Genomic DNA, 16,384 nt, shown 5'->3' with positions numbered 1-16,384 from the left:
GATTTAAGGTGATTGGCAAAAGAACAAAAGATGACATGAGGAAAATCTTTTTTACACAGCGAGTGGTTGGGATCTGGAATGCACTGCCCGAGGGGGTGGTGGAAGCAGATTCAATCATGGCCTTCAAAAGGGAACTGGATAAGTACTTGAAAGGAAAGAATTTGCAGGGCTACGGTGAAAGGGCGGGGGAGTGGGACTAGCTGGTTTGCTCTTGCAGAGAGCTGGCACATACTCAATGGGCCGAATGGCCTACAGCATAGAAAGGTGCTGTAACCTTTCTATGATTCCATGATTCTATGATTCTACAGGATGGACGCGCTCTCCAAAATGGGGTTTGCGGAGGGAATCTGCAACTGGAACCAACTGCTCTACAGAGACACCATTATCGCAGTTTCAATCAGCGGGTGGGAATCGGAAAGCTTTCTGATCAAATCTGATGTCAGGCAGGGCTGTCCTCTCTCCTCTGTCTTGTTCATTTGTTGTATCGAACCCTTTGCCGATTCCATCAGGAAGGACGCAGTTATCACGTGGATGACGATCCCAGGCAGCGGAGGTACTCAGGTCGAGGCCTCCCTGTACATGGACGACGTCGCCGTCTTCTGCTCGGATCAGCTGTCGGTCTGCAGATTGATGAGCATCTGAGACCGGTTCGAACTGGCCTCGGGGGCCAGAGTAAATTGCAGCAAGAGTGAGGCCATGTTCTTAGGGAACTGGACCGACTGATCCTTTGTCCCCTTCACTGTCAGGTCAGATTACCTGAAGGTGCTGGGGATCAGGTTCGGGGGGGCCAGGGTGTGCACCAAGAACCAGGTGGGGCGTACTGCTGAAGCGAAGCAGAAACTGGGACTGTGGGATCAACGATCCCTCTCGATCGTGGGTAAGAACCTGGTTATCAGGTGCGAGGTGCTCTCGGTGTTGCTGTACGTGGCGCAGGTCTGGCCCATACCTCGCTCCTGCGCCGCGACAGTCACCCGAGCAGTTTTCCACTTTTATCTGGAGATCCAAAATGGACCGTGTCCGCAGTGACACGATGTACAAATCTCCAGAGAAAGGATGGGGAACATACCCAACGTCGTCCTCATCCTGATGGCCACCGTTGTGTGCAGCTGCTACAGGCTGTGCATAGACCCTCGGTACGCAAATACCAAGTGTCACAATGTGCTGAGGTTCCAGCTCTCCCTGTGTTGTGAAGGACGTGCCTGGTCACGCTGCCACGGAATGCTCCATCCAGTCGGACCGGTCCACTCCACCTGTCCTTCGTAGAAAAGTTTGTGCAGATAAACACGTTTGACCTCAAGTCAGAAGAACATAGGAACAGGAGTAGGCCATTCAGCCCCTCGTGCCTGCTCCGCCATTTGATAAGATCATGGCTGATCTGTGATCTACCTCCATATCCCTGCCTTTGGCCCATATCCCTTAATACCTTTGGTTGCCAAAAAGCTATCTATCTCAGATTTAAATTTAGCAATTGAGCTCGTATCAATTGCCGTTTGCGGAAGAGAGTTCCAAACTTCTACCACCCTTTGTGTGTAGAAATGTTTTCTAATCTCACTCCTGAAAGGTCTGGCTCCAATTTTTAGACTGTGCCCCCTACTCCTAGAATCCCCAACCAGCGGAAATAGTTTCTCTCTATCCATCCTATCCGTTCCCCTTAATATCTTATAAACTTCGATCAGATCACCCCTTAACCTTCTAAACTCCAGAGAATACAACCCTAATTTGTGTAATCTCTCCTCGTAACTTAACCCTTGAAGTCCGGGTATCATTCTAGTAAACCTACGCTGCACTCCCTCTAAGGCCAATATGTCCTTCCGAAGGTGCGGTGCCCAGAACTGCTCACAGTACTCCAGGTGTGGTCTAACCAGGGTTTTGTATAGCTGCAGCATAACTTCTGCCCCCTTGTACTCTAGTCCTCTAGATATAAAGGCCAGCATTCCATTAGCCTTCTTGATTATTTTCTGCACCTGTTTATGACACTTCAATGATCTATGTACCTGAATCCCTAAATCCCTTTGGACATCCTCTGTTTTTAACTTTTTACCATTTAGAAAGTACCCTGTTCTATCCTTTTTGATCCAAAGTGGATGACCTCACATTTGTCTACATTGAATTCCATTTGCCACGGTTTTGCCCATTCACCTAATCTATCAATATCGCTTTGTAATTTTATGTTTTCATCTACACTGCTTACAATGCCACCAATCTTTGTGTCATTGGCAAACTGAGATATGTCTTCATCTAAGTCATTAATAAATATTGTAAATAATTGAGGCCCCAAGACAGATCCCTGCGGGACTCCACTAGTCACATCCTGCCAATGTGAGTACCTACCCATTATCCCTACTCTCTGTCGCCTTTTGCTCAGCTAACTTCCTAACCAAGTCCGTACTTTTCCCTCGATTCCATGCGCTTCTATCTTAGCTAACAGTCTCTTATGTGGGACATTATCAGATGCCTTCTGGAAGTCCATATAAATAACATCCATTGACATTCCCCTGTCCACTATTTTAGTCACCTCTTCAAAAAATTCAATCAGGTTTGTCAGGCACGACCTACCTTTCACAAATCCATGCTGGCTCTGTCTGATTAACTGAAAATTCTCGAGGTGTTCAGTCACCCTATCCTTAATTATAGACTCCAGCATTTTCCCCACAACAGATGTTAGGCTAACTGGTCTGTAATTCCCTGAGTTCCCTCTCTCTCCTTTCTTAAAAAGTGGAGTGACATGTGCAATTTTCCAATCTAGAGGGACAGTTCCTGAATCTAGAGAACTTTGAAAGATTATAGTTAAGGCATCTGCAATGTGTTCACCTACTTCCTTTAAAATCCTGGGATGGAAACCATCTGGTCCTGGGGATTTGTCACTCTTTAGTGCTATTATTTTCTTCATTACTGTTGCTTTACTTATGTTAATTTTATCGAGTCCCTCTCCCCAATTCAATATTAGTTTTCTTGGGATTTCCGGCATGCTATCCTCTTTTCCTACTGTAAATACTGACGCAAAGTAATTGTTCAACATGTCCGCCATTTCCCCAATGTCAATGACAATATCCCCACTTTCAGTTTTTAAGGGGCCAACACTGCTCCTGACCACCCTCTTTTTCCTAATGTAACGCTAAAAGTTCTTCGTATTGGTTTTGATATCCCTTGCGAGTTTCTTTTCATACTCTCTTTTTGTAGCTCTTGCTATCTGTTTTGCGACCCTTTGCTGATCTTTGTATCTTTCCCATTCGCCAGGATCTGTGCCATTTTTTGCCTTTTTGTATGCCCTTTCCTTATGTCTTATACTGTCCCTTACCTCTTTAGTTGTCCATGGCTGTTTTTTTTGGCAAGTAGAGTTCTTGCCCCTCGGGTATAAACCGATTCTGTATCATGTTAAATGTTTCTTTAAACATTTCCCACTGATCATCAGTCGTTTTACCCATTAACAGATTTGCCCAGTTTACTGTGGACAGTCTCTGTCTCATCCCATTGAAGTCGGCCTTCCCCAAGTCTAGAATCTTAGCAGCTGACTCACTTTTTTCCCTTTCAAACACTACATTGAACTCGATCATGTTATGATCGCTATTGGATAGATGTTCGCGTACAGTTAAGCCGATCAGGAAATAGTCGGCACGTAACGTCCTCGAGACCCTGTGGGAGATGGTGGATCCTGTCGGATGGCTCCCCAAGCAGACTGCCAAAGTCATTGGGCAAATGACTCATTGCCAGAACTTTCCCATAAACACCAAGACAGAGCTTAGCTGGTAGTGAGAGGGCCCTTCCCGTCAGATCCTTCATGCACGTCTCAGTGCCATTGCATGCTGTCCCCGAGGAGACTGCGGTGGGGATGAGACCGTCACCCATCTCCTTCCGGAATGTGGCTTTGCAAAGAAGGTCTGGAGAGAGATGCAGTGGCATTTGACCAGATTCGTCCCGGGCAGCTCAATAACACCGGACTCTGCTCTACAGACTCTTCCCAGGGATGCACCAAGACAAACATCAACTGCTGCTGGAAGACCATCAACTCTGCCCGAAACTTGCTGGTTTTCCAGTGCAAGGAGCTGTCCTCGACCGAGTGTTGCACACTGGCACATTCCAAGGTCCAGGACTAGGTGATGAGGGACACACTGAAGGTGGGTGCGGCCCCCGCAAAGACTCGATGGGGAAAAGCCACAGTTTAGGGCTGTCCCATCATTGTATACTGAGGAGCTAGAATCAGAGAAAAACGCCCTCGGGCCAAATGTGTAATGACAATGAATGTAATGTATTGTATCTGTAATCTGTAATGACTAATGCAATGAGGCAACCTAGGGTGTCATGAACAGTAATGTACCATGTATTAATGTATGATGTGTAACTGTATTGTTTGTATCGTGACATTTGAAAGGTACTGTATGTACTGTTGCAAATGGTATGACCCATATAGTATTGTTTGAAGTGTGATATTTGAATTGTACTGTATGTAACTTGACAAATTTTATGAATGAAGTGTATTTTTGAAACAAAAAAAAAGTGCTTGAGCAAAACATAGGAACACAGGAACAGGAGTAGGCCATTCGGCCCCTCGTGCCTGCTCCGCCATTTGATAAGATCATGGCTGATCTGTGATCTAGCTCCATATATCTGCCTTTGGCCCATATCCCTTAATACCTTTTGGTTGCCAAAAAGCTATCTATCTCAGATTTAAATTTAGCAATTGAGCTAGTGTTCAGGCAAATGTAGAAAGCTTTAAGGTTTGAGAAAGGAAAATAGGCGCCCTGTGCCTTCGAAGCAACATGTTAAGCTGCAAGCTGCCTGTAAAGTTAAGAAAGTGGCCTTGAGCTAATTGCTCCTTACTCCAAAAGCCACACTTGTGCCTTTGAGCCAGAAATTGAACCAGCGACCTTACAATGACTTTACGTAGCTTTGGTTTTCCACTACAATCCTCTGCTCTACCAGCTGAGCTGTTGCAGGGAGGACGCGAGTGCACCTCTCTTTGGTGATTGTTCACCGTGCACCTTTTGACGCTCCTGGACTCATGGAGTCTCGTGCACATGACCGAGGTTGACTCGGTACCTGCTCATACCGCAGTGCTGTGGGAGTGTGAGCTGCTACTTACTGTCCACAATCTGGGCCAGTGGTGCAATGGATAACGTGTCTGACTAGAATCATAGAAAGGTTCCAGCATGGAAGGGGGCCATTCAGCCCATCGAGTCTGTGCCAGCACTATGCAAGAACAATCCAGCTTGTCCCACTCTACCCCCGTAGCACTGCATTTTTTTCCTTTCAAGCACTTATCCAGTTCCCTTTTGAAGGCCATGATTGAATCTGTCTCCACCACCCCCTCAGGCAGTGCTTTTCAGATCCCAACCACTCGCTGTGTGAAAAAGTTTTTCCTCATGTCACCTTTGGTTCTTTTGCCAATCACCTCAAATCTGTGTCCTCTGGTTCTTGACCCTTCCGCCAATGGGAACAGTTTCTCTCTATCTACTCTGTCTAGACCCTTCATGATTTTGAACACCTCGATCAAATCTCCTCTCAGCCTTCTCTGTTCCAAGGCCTTCACATCTTTCCTTAAGTGCGGTGCCCAGAACTGGACACAATACTCAAGTTGTGGTCGAACCAGTGTTTTATAAAGGTTCATCATGACTTTCTTACTTTTGTATTCTATGCCTCTATTTATAAAGCCCAGGATCCTGTATGCTTTTTTAACCACTTTCTCAACCTGCCCTGCCACCTTCAACGATTTGTGCACATATACCCCCGGATCTCTCTGTTCCTGTATCCCTTTTAGAATTGTGCCCTCTATATATTGCATCTCCTCGTTCTTCCTATTGAAATGTATCACTTCGCAATTTTCTGCATTAAATTTCATCTGAAACGTGTCCGCCCATTCCACCAGCCTGTCTGTATCCTCTTGAAGTCTATCACTATCCTCCTCACTGTTCACTACATTTCCAAGTTTTGTGTCATCTGCAAATTTTGAAATTGTGCCCTGTACATCCAAGTCCGAGTCATTAATATATATCAAGAAAAGCAGTGGTCCTAGTACCGACTTCCGGGGTACACCACTGTACACCTCCCTCCAGTCTGAAAAACAACCGTTCACCACTACTCTCTGTTTCCTGTTATTTAGCCAATCCTGTATCCATGCTGCCACTGCCCCTTTTATTCCATGGGCTTCAATTTTGATGACTAGCCTATTATGCAGCACTTTATCAAATGCCTTTTGAAAGTCCATATACATCACATCAACCGCATTGCCCTCATCGACCCTCTCTGTTACCTCATCAAATAACTCTATCAGGTTAGTTAAACACGATTTGCCTTTAACAAATCCGTGCTGGCTTTCCCTAATCAATCCACCCTTGTCCAAGTGACTGCTGATTCTGTTCTGGATTATCGTTGCTAGAACTTTCTCCAGCACCGAGGTCAAACTGACTGGCCTGTAGTTGCTGGGTTTATCCTTACACCCTTTTTTGAACAAGGGTGTAACATTTGCAATTCTCCAGTCCTTTGGCACCATACCCATATCTAAGGATGATTGGAGCATTATGGCCAGTACCTCCGCAATTTCCACCGTCACTTCCTTCAGCAACCTCGGATGCATCCCATGCGGACCAGGAGGCTTATCCACTTTGAAGCACCTCCTCTTTATGAATTTTTAGCCCATCCAGTATCTCAACCACATCTTCCTTTACTGACATTCTGGCAGCATCTTCGTCCTTGGTAAAGACAGATGCAATGTATTCATTTAGTACCTCGGCCATGCCCACTGGTTCCATGAGTCGATCTCCTTTTTGGTCCCAGCTCGGCCGTACCCCTCCTCTTATTACCCGTTTACTGTTTACATGCCTATAGAAGACTTTTGGATTCCCTTTATGTTTGCAGCCAGTCTATTCTCATGGTCTCTTTTCCCCTCTTATTTCCTTTTCTGTACATTCTATATTCAGCCTGGTTCTCACTTGTATTATCAACCTGACATCTGTCATACGCACCTTTTTTCTGCTTCATCTTACTCTCCATCTCTTTTGTCATCCAGGGAGCTCTGGCTTTAGTTGCCCTACCTTTCTCCCTCCTGGGAATGTACCCAGACTGTACCCGAACCATCTCCTCCTTAAAGGCCGCCCATTATCCAATTACAGTTTTGCCTGCCAATCTTTGATTCCAATTTACCCGGGCCAGATCTGTTCTCATCCCACTGAAATTGGCCCTCCTCCAATCCAGTATTTTTACTTTATAGTAGTCCATGTGCTTTTCCATAGTTATTCTAAACCTTACGATACCATGATCGCTGTTCCCAAAATGTTCCCCCACTGACACTTGCTCCACTTGGCCAGCCTCATTCCCGAGAACCAAATCCAGCAATACCTCCTTCCTCATTGGGCCAGAAACGTACTGGTCAAGAAAGTTATCCCGAACACATTTCAAAAATTCCTCCCCTCTTTGCCCCTTAAATTATTATTGCTATCCCAGTCTATATTAGGATAGTTGAAGTCCCCAGTTATCACTGCACTGTAGCTTTTGCACCTCTCTGCAAATTTGCTCCTCTATATCCTTCCCACTTGTTGGTGGCCCATAGAATACACCCAGTAGTGTAATGGCACCTCTATTGTTTCTTAAATCTAACCAAATAGATTTCTGTCCTTGACCCCTCCAAAACATCCTTTCTCTCCAGCACCGCAATATTCTCCTTAATCAATACTGCCACCCCTCCTCCTTTCTTTCCTTCCCTATCTTTCCTGAACACCTTGTATCCAGGAATATTTAGTACCCAATCCTGCCCTTTTTTGAGCCAGGTCTCCATTATCGCCACAACATCATATTCCCATGTGACTAATTGCACCTTATTTATTGATCATATTCCCATGTGACTAATTGCACCTTATTTATTGATCATATTCCCATGTGACTAATTGCACCTTATTTATTGATCATATTCCCATGTGACTAATTGCACCTTATTTATTGATCATATTCCCATGTGACTAATTGCACCTTATTTATTGATCATATTCCCATGTGACTAATTGCACCTTATTTATTGATCATATTCCCATGTGGCTAATTGCACCTTATTTATTGATCATATTCCCATGTGACTAATTGCACCTTATTTATTGATCATATTCCCATGTGGCTAATTGCACCTTATTTATTGATCATATTCCCATGTGGCTAATTGCACCTTATTTATTGATCATATTCCCATGTGGCTAATTGCACCTGCCGCTTTCAAACCTAATTTACCATGCTTCATGCGTTTACTGTAAATCTATCTTAGACCTTCTCCTATTCTCTCTTAGTCTGATCCCACCAAATACCATACTATTTCTTACTCGAGTGCTATCTTTCTCTCCCAATCCTTTGTGCACTTTGTTTCTCTTTTCCAATGCTACATCCCGGGGTCCATTCCCCTGCAAATTAGTTTAACCCCCCTGCAGCACTAGCTTTTGCACCTCTCTGTAATTTCTCTGCAAATTTGCTCCTCTATCCCCTTCCCATTAGTTGGTTGTCTATCGAATACACCCTGTCGTGTAATGGCCCCTCTATTGTTTCTTAAATCTAACCAAATAGATTTCCGTCCTTGAAATCTCCAGGACATCTCCCCGCGAGGTCATTGGTCCCAGCTCCGTTGAGGTACAACCTGTTCGGCCTGTACAAGTCCCACCTCCCCGAGAACTGCTCCCAGTGCGCCAGGAATCTAAAGCCCTCCCTCCTGCACCATCTCTCCAGCCACACATTCATCTGCTCTATCCTCATATTTCTATACTCGCTAGCGCATGGAACCGGGAGTAATCTGGAGATTACTACCTTTGAGGTCCTGCTTATTAATCTCTTTCCTAACTCCTTAAGATCTGCCTGCAGGCTCTCATCCCTTTTTCTACCTATGTCGTTGTTCCTGAAATGGATTACGGATCTGAAGATTGTAGGTTCGACTCCTACCTGAATCGAAAGATTTTGCAAACTGTGCATTACTTTATGACTGTAGATACCTTGCAAACTGTCCTACTTGGTATTGCTGCCTGGCTGCTTGCCTGGAAAGTGCACGACAGGCAGTGTGTCAGTCTCATAATCTGACAGTCCGAAATTCAATTCTGAGAAACCCGTGACCTCTACCACCTAGAAGGACAAGGGCAGCAGGCACATGGGAACAACACCACCTGCACGTTCCCCTCCAAGTCACACACCATCCCGACTTGGAAATATATCGGCCGTTCCTTCATCGTCGCTGGGTCAAAATCCTGGAACTCCCTTCCTAACAGCACTGTGGGAGAACCTTCACCACACGGACTGCAGCGGTTCAAGAAGGCGGCTCACCACCACCTTCTCAAGGGCAATTAGGGATGGGCAATAAATGCCGGCCTCGCCAGCGACGCCCACATCCCGTGAACGAATAAAAAAAAACTTGCAACGTTGTTACTCCATCTGTTGCCTCATCTTTCCGTGGATGCCAAAATCAAGATCTTTTGCTTACTGCAGCACACCAAAAGATTTGCTGCCCCTTGACCTCTCTGTACCCAAACACACGGCAAAGCATAGGAAATAAGATTATGGGCTCATTGACAGCTCTTTTGTTTCTGCATAATATGTCCCAAAGAAAACGGCAAGTGGTGAACACAGGGATTTATTACGCTATTTCTCACATGCCAAGTGAGTGATCTGCCTGTTGAGCTAATTCTCCATTTGCTGTTTGTAAATCGTCCTTCACAGTTCCCGCCTCACACTCGCCTCCAAGCTGATCCATGGCCAGCAGAGAAATCTTGCCTTGGGTTGCCGCTCCCTGAATATATGAAATACTTTGCTCCAATCGGCGGTATCGAGCATCAGCAAGTGAGGAACAGCAGAACGGGAAGCCACAGTAATCATGAATGATGCTGAGAAGAGCCCGAGCCTGCGGAAGGAAGATGAGGTCACTGGAAAGCAACAGCCGCCCGAGCTTGAGGGAGCAGCGTGAGCCCTGACTGACTGACTGATCGAAGACCTTTTTGCCTGAAATTGAGGGCGATTTGAAGTGTTGCTGCTCAAAGGCACTCCCTGCTGGTGAGCAGAGGGAAAAGCTCGAGTGAAACAGCCGTGCTCGGGCAGACACAGAAAGCTTTCAGGTTTGAGAAAGGAAAAGTGGTGTCCTGTGACTCAGTGGCAACATGTTAATCTGGGAGGTGCCTGTAAAGTTCAGAGAGTGACCTTGAGGTAATTGCTGCTTATTCCAAAAGCATACTCACTCTTTTGAGCTGGAATTGAACCAATGACCGAAGGATGACTTTACTTTGTTTTATAATTTACGACAGTCCTCTGCTCTACCAGCTGAGCTATCAAAGGGAAGCAATAAAAAACAATGTCTTTGGTGACTGATCACAGTGCATCTGTTGACATGTTCAGACTCGTGGAGTCCGGTACTGACAGACGACTTCTTTTGCCTGAAAGCGAGAGCTGAGTGTTTTGAAGTATTGCTGCTCAAAAGCACTCCCTGCTGGTGAGCAGAGGCAAAACAGCCTTGTTTGGGCAGACACAGAAAGTTTTACGGTTTGAGAAAGAAAAAGAGGCGTCCTGTGCCTTCATGGCAACACGTTAATCTGTAAGGTGCCTGTAAAGTTAAGAGAGCGACCTTGAACTAATTGCTGCTTATTGCAAAAGCACACGTACTCCTTCAAGCAGGAATTGAACAAATGACATCAGGATGAATTTATCTTATTTTCCGCGACAGTCTTGTCGCTCGACCAGCTGAGATATCGAAGGGAAGCGGCAAAAATGTTTCACTTTGGTGATTGTTCACCGTGCACCTTTGACACACCCGGACTCGTGGATTCCAGTACTCATGACTGAGGCTGACTCGGTACCTGCTCATACCGCAGCGCTGTGGGAGTGTGAGCTGCTCCGTGTTCTCCACAGCCTGGGCCAGTGACACAATGAATAATGTGACTGATTATTGATCTGGAGATTGTGGGTTCAAGTTTACGGAGGGTGTAAAGTGGAAGGCTGGACCTGCAGAGCATTGGAATAGTCGAGTCTAGAGGTAAACAAAGGCACGGATGAGCGTTTCAGCAGCAGAACTTCATTCTGGCAGTTGGGATTTGTTTCTGCTGATGTTAATAACCGCTATAACTGGGCTGAAATTCAATATTCTGGATATATGTCAAATAAATCAACTTTGTTTCAAACAGAATGAGTCAATTACTTGCTGAATTCAAGATAAGAGACTAATTGATGTCCTAATTACCGATTATTATGCCTTTTCTCCTTTCTCACTCTAGATTATTTCAGTTCTCATATCTTCAATTACTCTCATGGCCAAGTCCCAGCTCCCCAGACATTCCCGAGTGCCTCTCCCAGCCTTGGGATCCAGGGAAGGTATCGGTAATGTACCCGGGATCACTAAACACAAAACCCAGTCTGTGAATCACTTTCAGCTCCTGGACTTATCATGTGTCCCACAGCATCTCTCTCACCTTCGATGTGTGAATAGAGCATCAGGCCTGGAAATCTCGTCTTAAATTTAAATCCACTCAGCAAATGGATTTAACAAAATACAAACAAGTAAACACATCACGGCCCAATAATCCAGCACTAAATTCAAAGGAGTAAGTCTGTTCTCAAACTCCTTGAGTGGACAGAATAAAGAAAAATCCCAACTCTAAGATCCCCTCGAATCCTTTGCAAATACCTTTCAAATCTTGACAATAATCAACAAGTCTAATTGAATGTTGACCTTTATCTTGAGTGGGGTTAGAATACAGAAGTGATGCTTCAGTTGTACAGAACCTTGGTCAGACCCCATCTGGAGAACTGGGCACCGAACCGAGAGAGATCAATCGGCCTTGGGAAAGTTACAGTGCAGATTCACCAGAATGATGCCAGGGTTGAATGGGTTAAATTATGAGGACGGGTTGCATAAACTTGGTTTTTATTCCCAAGAGTTGAAAACATTGAGATGTGATCTCATCGAGATGTTTAAAATAATAAAGGGATTCAATAAGTTAGATACAGAGAAATGATTTCTTCTGGAGGGGAATTCAGAACAAGAGGGCATAAGAAATAGGAGCAGGAGTGGGCCATACGGCCCCTCGAGCCTGCTCTGCCATTCAATAAGAACATGGCTGATCTTCTACCTTAACTCCACTTTCCTGCCCGATTCCTTGATTCCCTTGGTGTCCAAAAATCTCTCGATCGCATTCTTGAATATACTCAACGACTGAGGTATTTACATCGGTATTTACGGTTGAGAAAGGCATGAATGTTAGGGAACTTGGGGAAATAAATAGTGATGTCTTGAGGAGTGTACATATTACAGAGAGGGAGGTGCTGGAAGTCTTAACGCGCATCAAGGTAGATAAATCTCCGGGACCTGATGAAATGTATCCCAGGATGTTATGGGAGGTTAGGGAGGAAATTGCGGGTCCCCTAGCAGAGATATTTGAATCATCAACAGCTGCAGGTGAGGTGCCTGAAGATTGGAGGGTAGCAAATGTTGTGCCTTTGTTTAAGAAGGGCGGCAGGGAAAAGCCTGGGAACTACAGACCGGTGAGCCTGACATCTGCAATGGGTAAGTTGTTGGAGGGTATTCTGAGAGACAGGATCTACAGGCATTTGGAGAGGCAGGGACTAATTAGGAACAGTCAGCATGGTTTTGTGAGAGGAAAATCATGTCTCACGAATTTGATTGAGTTTTTTGAAGGGGTAACCAAGAAGATAGATGAGGGCTGTGCAGTAGACGTGGTCTACATGGACTTTAGCAAAGCCTTTGACAAGGTACCGCATGGTAGGTTGTTACATAAGGTTAAATCTCACGGGATCCAAGGTGAGGTAGCCAATTGGATACAAAATTGGATTGACGACAGAAGACAGAGGGTGGTTGTGGAGGGTTGTTTTTCAAACTGGATGCCTGTGACCAGCGGTGTGCCTCAGGGATCGGTGCTGGGTCCGCTGTTATTTGTTATTTATATTAATGATTTGGATGAGAATTTAGGAGGCATGGTTAGTAAGTTTGCAGATGACACTAAGATTGGTGGCATTGCGGACAGTGAAGAAGGTTATCTAGGATTGCAACGGGATCTTGATAAATTGGGCCAGTGGGCCGATGAATGGCAGATGGAGTTTAATTTAGATAAATGTGAGGTGATGCATTTTGTTAGATCGAATCGGGCCAGGACCTACCCCGTTAATGGTAGGGCGTTGGGGAGAGTTATCGAACAAAGAGATCTAAGAGTACAGGTTCATAGCTCCTTGAAAGTGGAGTCACAGGTGGATAGGGTAGCGAAGAAGGCATTCAGCATGCTTGGTTTTATTGGTTAGAACATTGAATACAGGAGTTGGGATGTCTTGTTGAAGTTGTACAAGACATTAGTAAGGCCACACTTGGAATACTGTGTACAGTTCTGGTCACCCTATTATAGAAAGGATATTATTAAACTAGAAAGAGTGCAGAACAGATTTACTAGGATGCTACTGGGACTTGATGGTTTGACTTATAGGGAGAGGTTGGATAGACTGAGACTTTTTTCCCTGGAGAGTAGGAGGTTTAGGGGTGATCTTATAGAAGTCTATAAAATAATGAGGGGCATAGATAAGGTGGATAGTCAAAATCTTTTCCCAAAGGTAGGGGAGTCTATAATGAGGGGGCATAGATTTGAGGTGAGAGGGGAGAGACACAAAAGGATCCAGAGGGGTAATTTTTTCACTCAAAGGGTGGTGAGTGTCTGGAACGAGCTGCCAGAGGCAGTCGTCGAGGCGGGTACAATTTTGTCTTTTAAAAAGCATTTGGACAGTTACATGGGTAAGATGGGTATAGAGGGATATGAGCCAAGTGCAGGCAATTGGGACTAGCTTAGTGGTATAAACTGGGCGACATGCACATGTTGGGCCGAAGGGCCTGTTTCCATGTTGTAAACTTCTATGATTCTATGATTCGATGAGCATCCACAGCCCTCTGAGGTAGAGAATTCCAAATATTCACAACCCTCTGAGTGAAGAAATTTTTCCTCATCTCAGTCCTAAATGGCCGATCCCTTATCCTGAGACTATGTTCTAGACTCTCCAGCCAGGGGAAACAGCCTCTCATCATCTACCCTGTCAAGCCCTCTAAGAATTTTAGACGTTTCACTTAGATCACCTCTCATTCTTCTAAACGCCAGAGAATATAGGGCCATTCTACTCAATTTCTCCTCATACAACAACCCTCTCATCCCAGGAATCAATCCAGTGAACCTTTGTTGCACCCCCTAAGGCAAGTATATCTTTCCTCCAGTAAGGAGACCAAAACTGTACGCAGTACTCCAGGTGTGGTCTCACCAAAGCCCAATATAATTGCAGCAAGACTTCCTTACTCTTATACTCCAACCCCCTTGCAATAAAGGTCAACATACCATTTGCTTTCCTAATTGTTTGCTGTACCTGCATGTTAACTTTCTGTGATCCATGTACAAGGACACGCAAAACCCTCTGCACAACAACATTTCTTAGTCTCTCACCTTTTAAAAAAAAATTCTGCTTTTCTATTCTTCCTACCAAAGTGAATAATTTCACATTTCCCCACATTATACTCCATCTGCCAACTTCTTGATAATCTTAACATTAGAGCTAGGTCATTTATGAGCAAAATAAGATAGTAATTTTTCACACAAAGGGTGGTGGAAATCTTAAACTCACTTCCCCGAAAGGCTGTGGATGCTGGGGCTCGATTGAAATTTTCAATATTGAGATTGATGGGTTTGTGTTGTGTGAGGGTTGCAAGGGATATGGAGCAAAGGTGAGTAAATGGAGTTGTGGTACAGATTAGTCCTGATCCGATTGAAAGGCGGATCAGGCTTGAGGGGCCAAATGGCCAATTCGAGTTCCTGAACCCAGTCACTGACACCAATCACCTCCTGTCTGATATAAACCAATCCCACAGTCACTGATACCAATCTCCTTCTGTCTGATATAAACCAACCCCACAGTCATTGACACCCATCTCACTGGATGGTGGAACAGACTCGAGGGGCTGAATGGCCTACTCCTGTTCCTAATGTTCCAATGTCACACTGAAGTTGCTAACATTCCTCTTCACAGTTCTTAATGCTCCCTATCTTGTTGTTGTCAGGAAATGTTGATCTTATGCCCTTGTCCCCAAGCCCAGGTCATTGCTCTGTATTGAGAAGAGCAATGGTCCCAACACTGCCCCTGGGGGACACCACTGTTTACATCCCCACAGTCTGAAAAACATCCATTAACCACTACTCTGCCCTTTATCCAACTTCCCATCCACACTGACCCACTCCCTTTAATACCGTGAGCTTTAATCTGATCAACAAGCCTCCTGTCCGGCATCTTATCAAACACTTTTTAACAATCCATCTTCACAACATCCATTGCATTTTATCCCTACACTGTGTTATTTCCTCCAATAATCCCTGCTGTCTGTCCTGAATTAATCCATTTTATAACAAATGTTGAAATCTTTGCTCCACCCACACGGTTCCATCTGTTTAAAGCCACAACAGAAAGGTCCAGTTTTCCCCTCGAGTTTGACATCAATCAGGTTTAAAAATGATTGTAAGGAATCTTAAAACACCAGGTTATAGTCCAACAGTTTTATTAGAAAATCATAAGCTTTCGGAGCTTACCTCCTTCGTCAGGTGAGTGAGTGAAGGGTTCTAAAATTGCATAGCATATATTAGGCTGGGAGACGGTCACAGCAATCAAAGGTGTCGTTGGTGTTCAGACAGGTTAGCCACGGAAAACATTACATCCCAGTATACTGAATACACAATGGGTCAGCTTGCACAGACAAAGAGAGAAAGAGACCCGAAAGGCAGAGAAAGAGAGAGAATGTCCAGTTGTATTAAAAACAGATAACTTTTTTTTCCCCGCTGGTGGGGATACGTGTAGTGTGAGATGAACCCAAGATCCCGGTTGAGGCCGTCCTCATGGGTGCGGAACTTGGCTATCAATTTCTGCTCGACGATTTTGCGTTGTCGTGTGTCTCGAAGGCCGCCTTGGAGAACGCTTACCCGAAGATCGGTGGCTGAATGTCCTTGACTGCTGAAATGTTCCCCGACTGGGAGGGAACCCTCCTGTCTGGCGATTGTTGTGCAGTGTCCGTTCATCCGTTGTCGCAGTGTCTGCATGGTCTCGCCAATGTACCATGCTCCAGGATGCACAAGTTCGAGCACGACTTCTTCACTGCACAGGACCTCCAACCAACGCTATACACCAGATACATCGATGACATTTTCTTCCTATGGACCCACGGCGAAGAATCACTGAAGAGACTACACGATAACATCAACAAGTTCCATCCCACCATCAAACTCACCATGGACTATTCCTCAGAATCGGTTTCTTTCTTGGACACACGAATCTCCATCAAAGACGGGCACCTCAGCACCTCACTCTACCGCAAGCCCACGGACAACCTCATGATGCTCCACTTTTCCAGCTTCCA

At 45.1% G+C, this 16,384-nt stretch overlaps 1 protein-coding gene across 2 annotated transcripts in view; it reads right to left on the bottom strand.

The window, feature by feature from the left end:
* The window catches only part of LOC137335675 (zinc finger protein 436-like), a 105,903-nt gene that overhangs the window by 40,157 nt on the left and 49,362 nt on the right, over positions 1 to 16,384 (bottom strand). The window lies entirely within an intron of this gene.

This window comes from Heptranchias perlo, chromosome 20, assembly GCF_035084215.1.
Source record: "Heptranchias perlo isolate sHepPer1 chromosome 20, sHepPer1.hap1, whole genome shotgun sequence".
Taxonomy (NCBI): Eukaryota; Metazoa; Chordata; class Chondrichthyes; order Hexanchiformes; family Hexanchidae; genus Heptranchias; species Heptranchias perlo.
Note: the sequence above shows the minus strand (reverse complement) of the source record. Positions and strands in the feature narration are given on the sequence as shown.